A 12,512-nucleotide genomic window follows, 5' to 3' on the forward strand; every position below is an offset into this window, starting at 1 on the left:
ATTAAAAAATGTGACGTAGTTTATGTAGGCCTTTCAATAAATTATAACAGCTATGTACTCATATAATCTTCATAAGATGGATATCTGCATGACTTACACATAGGACATGGTAAATATCATGCAACAGTGGAACAGCAGAAATTCTAGGGGCCCGACTCCAAAAGATTTGCTGTCAGTGTAGGTCTTTCAGAATCAGGGCTGACTTAAACTGTGAACAACATTTTTGGAGACACAGGTTGAGGGGTGAATATTTATTACAGCACACAGTGATTGAAACATATGGATTCATTTAAGTAATTGGGGCATGTAGGTAGTTCCAGCCTTGAATTTTGCTAATCATATCAACCAGTTGTTTAATGATAGCTTTAAATGTATAAGTTGTATAAAAAATGATAAAATCTAATTAAATGGAAATGATGAACTCATTGTTTGTAAGTTACATTAGACCTAAGTAAAGTAGGGAATAACTTTTCTGTGGAAACCTTATAAGAGAACCAACATAAGTTGGTCTGGAGCATTTCTCCCCGGGCCTCCGCTGAAAACAGGATCTGTGGAACCTAGTCGGACATTCCCGGTCAACAAATGTTAAATAAATAAATAAAAATAAATAAAAAAATAAGTAAATTGGAAAGGGTACAGTGAAAATATATAAAGAATATCCATTGATGTAAAAATTTAAGTTATGAAATATTAAAATATCTGAATTTGTACAGAGTCTCATACAGATATTTAAGGGAGACCTTATTCAGGTGTATAAGCATCTAGAGACAATTACCTCTGGGAATGCCTGAGGTTATCAAGAGTAGTAGAGAAGCGTTGGACAACTTAATGTAAGGAACTATATGTGAATAAAAGCTGTATTAAATGATGCCTGGACGAGAATACCAAATTATGTTAAAGCAAGCCCTAGTTTCGTTTTTTTTTTTTTTTTTAAGAACAGGTTAGACACCTATTATGGGGATGACTGTTTTGGTATATTAGCAGGGTAAAAGGGCATTCTCTTCCATGCCCAAAATCTTTTTGTTGATATGTATGTCCACTCCCCTACCCAAGTTCAAAAATGACATTAGCTTTTTATGTAAGATCAAGCTACAGCAGGTACTGTGTTTTTTTTGCCCTTCACCATTGTAGTGTGATCTCAGAGTTGGTATGTACAAGTAGCAGGGGGTGTAGGTAGTGCAGTGGGACTTGACTCTGTACACAGAATTGTTTGGGCCCTATCTTTTGGGAGTCAATATTAAGTGCATTCTATATGGATTCCTTCTATTCAGCTTCATTTTGCTGGGTTAATTATCTCATTTGTGCTCAGTATGAAATGTCTCATGCATCACCATCCATCCATGGGGTTGAGGTGTCACTTCAACAGTAACAGTCATCTAGAGCCAAGGTTTACACCACCGGATGGCTAGCCCTGCTGTGGTAATTCCTCCACACCACACACTTGCACCTATGGCCAATTTAGTGTGTCCACTCCACCTACTGCTTGTCTTGGGAATGTTGGAGGAAACCCACACAAACACAGATGCACACTCCACATGGAAGGCACCCTAGCAGAGAAACAAACTAGCAACAACACTATCTGCTGTACATCTGACAGCTGCCAGATGTCTTCATTCATTCTTCACCTGGATGCTTCCTCTCCATTGATTCTAATAATGGAAAACAGGCTTCACAAGGCATAACAGGGAAAGACAAAAACACTCCTGATGTTCACTTCTGTAGGGGAATTTTGTAATTATAGGGGGCATTTTGTAAATCTAGGAATTGTAAAAGAACATCAGGACTGATTGATTGCCCAAGTAGCAGCAGGTTATAGTGCAAGTTTCATCTCAGCGAACTAATATCCCATTATTACTGTTCTTTCATTACCAATAATCTGTTAATTCCAACCCTGGATTTAAAACCAGAATTCCGCGGTGGTACAGCGGTAGCATTGTTACCACACAGCAAGAGGTTGTCCCGTTTGATTCTCAGCTTGGCTTGGGAGTGCCTTCTGTGTGGAGTCTGCATGTCCTCCCCACAGTTGGGTAGCGTTCAAAAGACATGTGTGCATAAATGGGCATGCCTTCGTTGAAGGTTGGGCGTCAAGCTGGCACCTCGGCGGTTCGTAAAAAATCTACTGCCAATCATTAGCAGACCGGAGTTCTGCTGTGGCGACCCCTTACCGGGAAAAAGCTGAAAGACAAACAACAACTTTACTCTATAAAATGTGAACTTTGGAGAGCCTTACATACACCAGTATTCCCAAATCTCAACTTTTCCAGTGAACTTACTGCCATTCCAGCTGAAGTTTCTAAGAAAGTTTTTGCATTATGGTAACTGGGCTTGTATTTTCATAATAAAAGAGATGCAATATTTTAGGGAGACCATCCAATCAAATGCTAAACTTCCACTTATGTAGACTGATCCATATATGAGGGTTAACCAAGACAGAGAGGGACATCTAATAATCTGAACCCATGAACAGGTGAGACTTGGTTCCATGATTCTTAATTTCCATGAATAAGGGTGTGAAAACATGTAAATATCTGAAATTGTTTGGGAGCAGATTCTATAAATACCGGCATACAGCATATAACAGAGAGTTGCGTATAGATAGCTTATTGTCTAGCAATCTTTTCTGATGACCTGTGGCTGTATCATTGGTCCATTTGTGGAGATTAAAGAGGTGAGTTATGTTAGGGGGTGCGGACGAAGGGAGATGTTATGCTGAGCTGCCTGTATGCTTCAGTGCTGAATGAATGCAGGCTAATCAAAGAAGATGGGATGAGTAAGCTATATTCTTAAGACTCGTGGGATACAGGCTAATCAGGTAGCAAAGTTTCACTTTAGCAAAACAGACCAAAAGTAGTCTTCTCAACTGAAGACCTGTCAGTGAAAGTAAAGAAAATGTTTTCCATTCCACAAAGTGGTGAAAATGCATTGTGTGTGTGTGTGTGTGTGTGTGTGTGTGTGTGTGTGTGTGTGTGTGTGTGTGTGTGTGTGTGTGTGTGTGTGTGTGTGTGTGTGTATATATGTGTGTGTGTGTATATATATATATATATATATATATATATATATACACACGTGTGTGTGTGTGTGTGTATGTGTGTGTGTGTGTGTGTGTGTGTGTGTGTGTGTGTGTGTGTGTGTGTGTGAGAGACAGGTGACTATATAAATATTCCAACACTGAGAGTTAGGAGTTTCCCTTAATACGCAGCTCAGTGCAGGTGGGGCACTGACTTCAATATTTTTGAGAGTAGTTCTCCTACTAGAAAAGTGTTGTAGGTCAGTTTCACCAGTGGTGGTATCAGTGGCTCTGACTTCAGTTAAAGGGCCCATGGTGTTGGGTATATAAACATTCAGTTAAAGGGCCCATTGTGTTGGGTATATAAAACGTCAGTTAAAGGACCCATGGTGTTTGGTATATAAACCTTCAGTTAAAGGACCCACGGTGTTGGGTATATAAACCTTCAGTTAAAGGGCCCATGGTGTTGGGTCTATAAAACATCAGTTGAAGGACCCATGGTGTTGGGTATATAAACCTTCAGTTAAAGAGCCCATGGTGTTGGGTATATAAAACTTCAGTTAAAGGGCCCATGGTGTTGGGTATATAAAACATCAGTTAAAGGACCCATGGTGTTGGGTATATAAACCTTCAGTTAAAGGGCCCATGGTGTTGGGTATATAAAACTTCAGTTAAAGGGCCCATGGTGATGAGTATATAAAACCAAGTAGTAGGTGCAGTAATGATAACACTGGTGTAGAACTTGCACTGCTGTAGACATTACCCCACTGTGGTGCAATGTTTTCTTTAGTGCTGAAGTAGACGGTGTCCTGCCTGGCAGTGAGTGACAAGAAGGTGCTGTAAGCTGTTGTCAAATCAGAAAGTCTGTGTCTCACTGTTGAATATCTCCAAGTCTTTTGGGTTTCTAAGTATCATGGTGGGAATGGACTCAATTACTAAGTCAAAATATGATTAAAGTTCCACTTCCATTTTCAGCAGAGGCCTGGGAAGAAAAGCTCCACAAATTAAAATATTACAGACATAGTTACAGATGAAGAATCCTAGCAATTAAAATATTACAAACATACTTACAGATGAAGAACATAGTACATTCAGTAGATAACTAGCACCTGCTCTATCCACCAAGTCATAGCAGATATTAATTGTTACAATAAGAAGTTACTAATATGTAGATAGGCATGGAAGTATCAGAGCTTGCTGTAATCAAAGGTATTATGTGGGGTGTAAGAGAGGTAGAGGGTAGATGGAGTGGGAGAAGTCAGAGGGGAAAGGTACAAGGGCATAGCCAGCATGTTTTTAGGTGCGCTTTAAGTAAAGCTTTGAAGCTGGTGCATGATGGTACAGAGGTTGTTGTGGAGGGGGGGGTTCCATAACTTGGCTATAGCGCTGGAGAACAGTGCTTGTCCAGCAGTGGTATTGGCTCTAGTAACCTGTAAGCAGGACAGTTTGACAAGCTCCTCATTTTCTACTGCTTGGTTATAAAATCTGAGATTCTCATAAGGCAAGAAAAAAAGATAATCTTACCGATCATCAAACTAGCTTCCTTTGTTCCGCTGTGCTTACCTTATTTGACGTTGATTTCACTTTACAAATGGCTAACCTCAAATATTGAAATACTACTAATTTCATGAACTTTAATCATATTTTGACTTAGTAATGGAGTCCATTCCCATCATGATACTTAGAAACCCAAAAGACTTGGAGATATTAAACAGTGAGACACAGACTTTCTGATTTGACAACAGCTTACAGCACCTTCTTGTCACTCACTGCCAGGCAGGACATAGTCTACTTCAACACTAAAGAAAACATTGCACCACAGTGAGGTAATGTCTACAGCAGTGCAAGTTCTACACCAGTGTTATCATTACTGCACCCACTACTTGGTTTTATATACTCATCACCACGGGCCCTTTAACTGAAGGTTTATATACCCAACACCATGGGCCCTTTAACTGAAGGTTTATATACCCAACACCATGGGTCCTTTAACTGAAGGTTTATATACCCAACACTATGGGTCCTTTAACTGAAGTTTTATATACCCAAAACCATGGGCCCTTTAACTGACATTTTATATACCCAACACCATGGGCCCTTTAACTGAAGGTTTATATACCCAACACTATGGGTCCTTTAACTGAAGTTTTATATACCCAAAACCATGGGCCCTTTAACTGACATTTTATATACCCAACACCATGGGCCCTTTAACTGAAGTTTTATATACCCAAAACCATGGGCCCTTTAACTGAAGGTTTATATACCCAACACTATGGGTCCTTTAACTAACGTTTTATATACCCAACACCATGGGCCTTTTAACTGAAGTTTTATATACCTAACACCATGGGTACTTTAACTGACGTTTTTATACCCAACACCATGGGCCCTTTAACTGAAGTTTTATATACCCAACACCATGGGCCCTTTAACTGAAGTTTTATATATCCAACACCATGGGCCCTTTAACTGAACTCAGAGCCACTGATACCACCACTGCTGAAACTGACCTACAACACTTTTCTATTAAGAGAACTACTCTCAAAAATTATTGAAGTCAGTGCCCCACCTGCACTGAGCTGCGTATTAAGGGAAACTCCCAACTCTCAGTGTTGGAATATTTATATAGTCACCTGTCTCTCACTCACACACACAGATCTCGTTTTGTGTGTGTGTGTGTGTGTGTATAGATATATATATATACATATATATATATATATATATATATATATATATATATAAACATGTACGTATGCATATATGCACGCACACAAACCACACACACACACAAATGTGTGAACAGATTGATCAGTACCCCTCACACACACACACACACACACACACACACACACACACACACACATTATATATATTTATATAACAATTCCACAAACCTAGCTTACTGGAATATATTTGTAGAATGGGAGTTCTCACCTGGAGTATGGCAATACATCAGAGACGTGTAGTGAATGGTGATCAGTTCCAAAAACCATTGGGTCAGATGTATAGAACTAATAAAGGTAAAGTTAAGATGTGTTCAGGTATTTGTTGAATGGTATCTGAAGAGGTGAGATAAAACGGGTCCGTATTACTACGCTGAAAGACCTTTAAGTCGAACACCTCTCCATTGACACAAAACCATCGAAATTCACTTCCATGAATCACGGAATTTTTCCCAGGGCGATGTAACAATTGCCCCTTTCCACAATGGAACACACACCGCACTAAATCAAGCCCACCCAAGTGGGGGACTTCGCCCCTCACCTCCCCTAACAATAAATACCAACTCCGAGATTGCACCACAGTAGGGAAAAAAGGCAAAGTTTTGGAGTAGGCCAACTAATTCATTACCCTGGGAAAAATTCCGCAATTCATGGAAGTGAATTTCGACGGTTTTGTGTCAATGGAGAGGTGTTCAAAGTAAAGGTCTTTCGATGTACTAATATAGACCCGAAACAAAACAGATGCTTTATAGGTTTATAGAAGGTTACCAGGTATGAGGTCCAGGAGCTTAGCCCAGTTTTCTAAGAGAACCATCTAGTTAAGTGACCTGTTTTGAGTCAAACAGAGGTCAAATGGGAGACTGAAGAAGTCAAACTCTTGTCCACAGGCGGTATTGTTAGTAGTGCAAAGCTTCAATCCACACTAACTGCAGGCTACTGTAAAGTGCAAAGTAAACTATAACAACATTTTTGACTTTCATAACTAAATCTGAGGTATGATTTGGGATGTAGTTGACTGATCTTCAAATGCTACTATGTACATACACGCCTTGTAGAAGGGGCTGAATTTCAAAGCAGTTAATGGTATTAAATATACTTTCTGTAGATGTTCTTCATGTTTCACTGTTGCATTCAGTACATTTGGGGTTATCTGCTTGCAGTAGCCCTCATTCAGCCTGATTAACAAAGTCTTGGGTCCTGCGTAGGATGCTGTCCCTTCTTCCACTATGTCAGGTTGTCAAGGTTATAAAACATGCAGTCGTCATCATTACATCAGTCTTTCTTGCCGTGCGGTGCCCGAAGCAGAAGCAGTTCGCAAGAGCCAGTCGGCTGACTCCTGAAATTTTCGTTTTTGATTTTCAGAACCGAAGTCTTCAACTAAAGCTAAGTACCCCCTTTGGGGAAACTTTTTCTTGCTCCTTACCAATGTCAGTAAAAGTTAATAATTGCATTACCTGTGGAAAGCAAATACCTCACAAAGATTTTCATTCGTACTGTATTCCTTGCCTGGGCCCTGACCACGACGTATCTTGCTGTCGGTTTTGTGCTTTATGTAATCAGCGCACTATCCGTCGTCGGTATATTTTTGCCTCTAAATATTTCAGTTCTCAGTTAAATTATCCAGAAATGTCATCAGTTAGCCATCCGACTACCGGAATTCTGAAAAAAAAACGCAAAGATAAAAACAGAGACAGTCCACCTAGGTCTAAAGCTGCCAACGATGCTTCTCCTAAGCCAGTCGCCAGTTCGCCGGTACTCAGTGAGGTGCTTCCTCAGCCCCTGATACCCGCTACTTGTGATTCACAGGACTCTACTGAGACCCATTTGGAGTTTGGTATGCTGCAAAATGCTTCAACTGTGGAACCTGCAGATGTCTCTACCTTGGATGGGTCCAGAGCCGCTGTGCAGGCACCAGCTTCTGAGGGTGTATTTAGGCCTACGGACTTGCATATTAAACTGACGCCTCCTTCTTTCTTCATTTATGCCTAAATCTTGAACCATGCCTAAGAAACCAACGCCCAGGTCACATGCTCAGGCCTCTATGCCTAAAAAACAAATGATAAGAATGGCTGAAGATCTTATAACTTTAATCAGGGGAAGCCAACCTCCCCCTTCTAAGAGACCTAGGACTGAAGCTGTTTATGAATCTTCTGACCAAGATTCTGATTTTTCTGATTCTTCTGATGATCTGGATTTGCCCTTATCTACTTATGAGGATTCTGATGCAGAGGACTCTATTCCTCCTTCTTCCCCTCCAGAGGATTTTTCTTTTTCTGAAACCTTACATACTCTAAGGGATCATTTCCACTGGGAAAGCCAGGATTTTTCTGATTCGAAAAAGAGGCTTAGGGATTTCTTACTCCTGCCTCAGCACAGGCCTTTAGCTATACCTCCTGTACTAGACATTGTTGATGATGGCTTTTCAGAATCTAGTTTGGCCCCTGATTCTTTGCCTCCTGCTCCCAGAAAACCTGACAGATATTACAGGGTTCCTGATTCACACAAGTTTCTTTTTACAAATCCTATTGCGGATCCAGAGTCTATTTCACAGGGACCCAAGGTCATTAAAGTTTCTACTGCTAAAAATCCCACCTCTTCTGATAGAGACTCCAGGGTGCTGGATAGATGGGGTAAGAAGGTTTACGCTTCTGCATCCTTGGCCATTAGGGCTTTAAACTGCCAGTTTCATATGTTAAAGTATCAACAACATGTTATTGGGTTGCTTAAACTTATAATTAGTTCCAGCCCCTTCCAGGTCTTCTCAAGCCAAACCCAGACACAGCAGAAACCCCAGATTTCACTCTCAGGGGACACACAAGACTAAGCAGTAGGGGATTTCTGCACCCAAATCTAGGAGTAGTAAGACCCCCCCCTTATGAAAAACTGTCTCAGTGACTTGCTTTTAAAACTTCCAAGCACTTCCCAACTGAATGCTCCTTTAGGCGGAAAGATTGGATTACAGGCCAAAAACTGGGAACTCATTACCCAGGACAAATGAGTTTTAAATATAGTATCCCAAGGATACAGATTTCACTTCCACATGTTACCAACACCAAGCGGGTGGCCAGATCTACCCCCAAATCAGTGGGCAGAGGCCCAAAATCAAGTACTCTCTTAAGCATGGGGGCTATTTAGTTGGTACCAGAAGAGGAAAAGGGACAATGTTTTTATTCGTGACTTTTCCTGGTACCCAGAAAAGGCAATACATGGCGTCCTATCCTGGACCTTTCTACTCTAAACACCTTTCTGGTGATTCCATAATTCAAAATGCTGACTCTTCACCAGATGCTTCCTATGCTAGGCAAAGATGCATGATTAGCAACACTAGACTTAAAAGAAGCAAACCTGCACATCCCTATCAGGGAGTCTTGCAGAAGATACACACACTTCAAAGCAGGCAACATGCACTATCAGTTCTCTGCACTGCCCTTTGGCTTATCTACTGCACCCAGGGTATTCGCAAAGTGCCTAGCTCCAGTCATTGTATTTTGCAGGTAAAGAAATATTCAAATATACCCATACCTGGACGATTGTCTAATTCAGGCAGAAAGCCAGGACGTACTTTTGAATCATCTGGCCTTTGTTCAAAGTGTGCTGACTTGTCTAGGGTACACCATTAATGAAAAGAAATCACACCTGGTACCCTGTCAACAAATTATATTTCTGGGAGCAAGCTTAAATGCAGCTTCCCAGATGGCTTTCCTCACACCAGAGAAACGGATTCATTTGACAACCTACTTCAAACAAGTGGCCACTAAAACCCAGTTATCTGCAAGGCAAATACTGCAAGCCTTGGGGTTCATGGCCTCCTGCATTCTTCTAATTCCATATGCAAGGCTGCATATGAGGAAACTAGAATGGTATCTCAAAAGCCTATGGTGTCAACATTCACAGTTTCTAGAAGCAGGGCTTCCTATCATACCTTGCTTACGCCTAGAGTTCCTTTGGTGGGCAGAGGCCAGCCACCAAAACAGGGGACTACCATTCACACTACCTTGCCGCCCAAACCTTAACAACAGATGCATCAGACTATGCATGGGGGGATTACCTGGCAGGGAAGTGCATTCAGGGCAAATGGAACCCAAGTCAAATGCACCTGTACATAAATCAAAAGGAAATAGCTGCACAGAATGCTCTGACAGCCTTCAAGGAGCACATTCTTCCAGGACAACTAATGGTAAAGACGGGCAACACCACTGTCATGTGGTACATAAACAAGCAGGGGGGGGGGTACACATTCTAACCCCCTCTGCAGACTAGTCATGGCATTGTGGAACACAGCCTTGAGCTACCAAGTGAATCTGCAAGCTTAATTCCTGCCAAGAAAACTAAATACACTGGCAGATGGACTAAGCAGAAACCTCATGGACCCACACGAGTGGAAACTGGAACCGCAGATTTTCAACATGTTGACAAGCAAATGGGGGAGCCCAGATATAGACCTGTTTGCCTCCCCCCAGAACCATCAATTGGACAAATTTTGCACAAGGATTCCCCACAAGTTAGCTTGGAAAGTGGATGCTCTATCCTTCAGCTGGAAAAACCTATCAGTTTATGCCTTTCCTCCTCTGCCTCTGCTCTCCAAGGTACTACTAAAGATCAAACAGGACAAGCCAAGGATGATTTTAATTGTACCAGACTGGCCATGCCAACACTGGTACCCCCTCTTGCGCAGTGTGTCACACTTGGCCCCATGGCACCTGCGTCAGACTCCTTCCCTGTTGACTCAGCAGGAGAACCCGATTCTGCACCCTCAGCTGCAAACCCTGAATCTAGCAGCCTGGCTAATTACCTAATCTCTCTTTTACCATCCCTCAGTAAATCAGTGATGGATATCATTTTAGAGGCAATGAGGCCTAGTACTAGAAAATCTTATGCTGCAAAATGGAAAAGATTTTGTGCCTGGAATCAATCTCAAGGGATGAGCGCAGCAGTGCCCAATTTACCTCAGAGTCTACAATACTTGACTGAGATGCTTCATAAGGGCTTGTCCTTTTCCTCCATCAAAATTCATGCCTCAGCCATTTCAGCTCATTGTAGCACAGAGCCTCCCCTCTTCTCTCACCCTCTGCTCAAGCAGTTCCTCAGAGGGGCCAAAAATTTAAGGCCACCCAGGAGAGCTCCAACTCCAGCCTGGGACCTTAACTTTGTCTTGGAGAAACTCACTCTTCCTCCTTTCAAGCCAGCTGCTACTGCAGATTTAAAATTCCTTTCCTGGAAAACAGTTTTCCTTTTAGCAGTCACTTCTGCAAGAAGGGTATCTGAATTACAGGCCCTTATGTCAGTGTAGCCTTTCATCATCTTTCATGCGGACAGGGTGTCCCTCAGAACCAATCCCTCCTTTATGCCCAAGGTGGTATCCAGTGGCAGTGTGGCTCTTAATCAGTCCATTCATTTGCCAACCTTCTTTCCTAACCCACAGAACAAAGGGGAATGGATACTGCACTCCTTAGATGTGCACAGACAACTTAGATTCTACTTGGACAGGACTAAACCTCAAAGGAAATCTGAACAACTGATGGTGGCATTTGCTGCAGGGACAGAAGGGAAAGCTATTTCAAAGCAAACCATTTCAAAATGGATAGGACACTGCATTCATTTCTGCTATAAGCACCATGGAAAACATATCCCAAAGGGCATCAGACCCCATTCAACCAGGGCTGCATCTACCTTTACAGCCTTTCTCAGGGGTGTCCCTACCAGGGACATCCTAGATGCTGCTACCTGGAGTTCTGTACATACCTTCATCAAACATTATCATTTGCGAATTTTATCTAACTCAAGAGCTGGCTTTGCCACTGCAGTCTTGCAGGTTCTTATAGCTGGTCCTAATTCTATTTAAATTCCTCCTCCCAATCTTAGCATTGGGAATCTACCCAAATGTAATGACTGCAACAGTGAAACATGAAGAACATAGTACAGTTGTGCACACTTACCATAAATGTAGATGTTTGAATGTATTCACTGTTTCAGTCCTGGTTACCCTCCCCTCCAGCCCTCTTTCTTCTTTTGACTGTACCTCTACTCTCCCTTACTATGCTCAAAAAGGTTTTTAGTGTATTTGCTTTTTTGTTGGAGGTATATCTTTGTAATTATAGATTTAATTGCTTCCCATTAGGGGGGCACCTGACTTCTGGGGCAAAAAAAAACAGATGTAATGATGTCGGCTGCATGTTTTATACCCCTGACAACCTGACATCATGGAAGAAGGGACAGCATCTGATGCAGGACCCAAGACTTTGTTAATCTGGCTGACTGAGGGCTACTGCAAGCAGATAACCCCAACTGTAATGACTGCAACAGTGAATACACTCGAACATCTACATTTATGGTAAGTGTACACAACTGTACTTTCTTATAAGATATCGGACAGAAATCTGTGAAATCAGATGCAGGCACAACGAGGGGAGACATAAGGGAATATTTATTCATGTAAGCTCTGCTTAACAAACCAGTTTAACATTGATAACCAAGTGAATAGTAACAGAATTAATTTTTACATGGGGCATGAAAGATGGAATGTTGGCTGTTATGGTATTGCCGAAATTGTCAGGTGCAGAATTACAGATTTTGGGAAGAGTAGAGTAAGTCATCATCTTTACCTGTTGTCATGGTCTCCGGGGTAGACTGCAGTGCTTAGCCTTTGTCCAGAATGGTGTTCAATTTAGATGTGGAATGCAGACATTGTATGGAAAAAAGTACTGGACGTTTTAAGGTGATTTAGACAAACTGGGCAGCTTGATACTGTGATCGTTTCATCTGCACGTATGGTTGATTTC

General features: G+C 41.7%; 1 protein-coding gene across 1 annotated transcript in view; it reads left to right on the forward strand.

Annotated features, from left to right (window-relative positions):
• The window catches only part of BMP1 (bone morphogenetic protein 1), a 1,811,822-nt gene that overhangs the window by 1,555,381 nt on the left and 243,929 nt on the right, over window positions 1–12,512 (forward strand). The window lies entirely within an intron of this gene.

The sequence above is a fragment of the Protopterus annectens genome, chromosome 9.part0 (assembly GCF_019279795.1).
Source record: "Protopterus annectens isolate FY-2018-M chromosome 9.part0, PAN1.0, whole genome shotgun sequence".
Taxonomy (NCBI): domain Eukaryota; kingdom Metazoa; phylum Chordata; order Ceratodontiformes; family Protopteridae; genus Protopterus; species Protopterus annectens.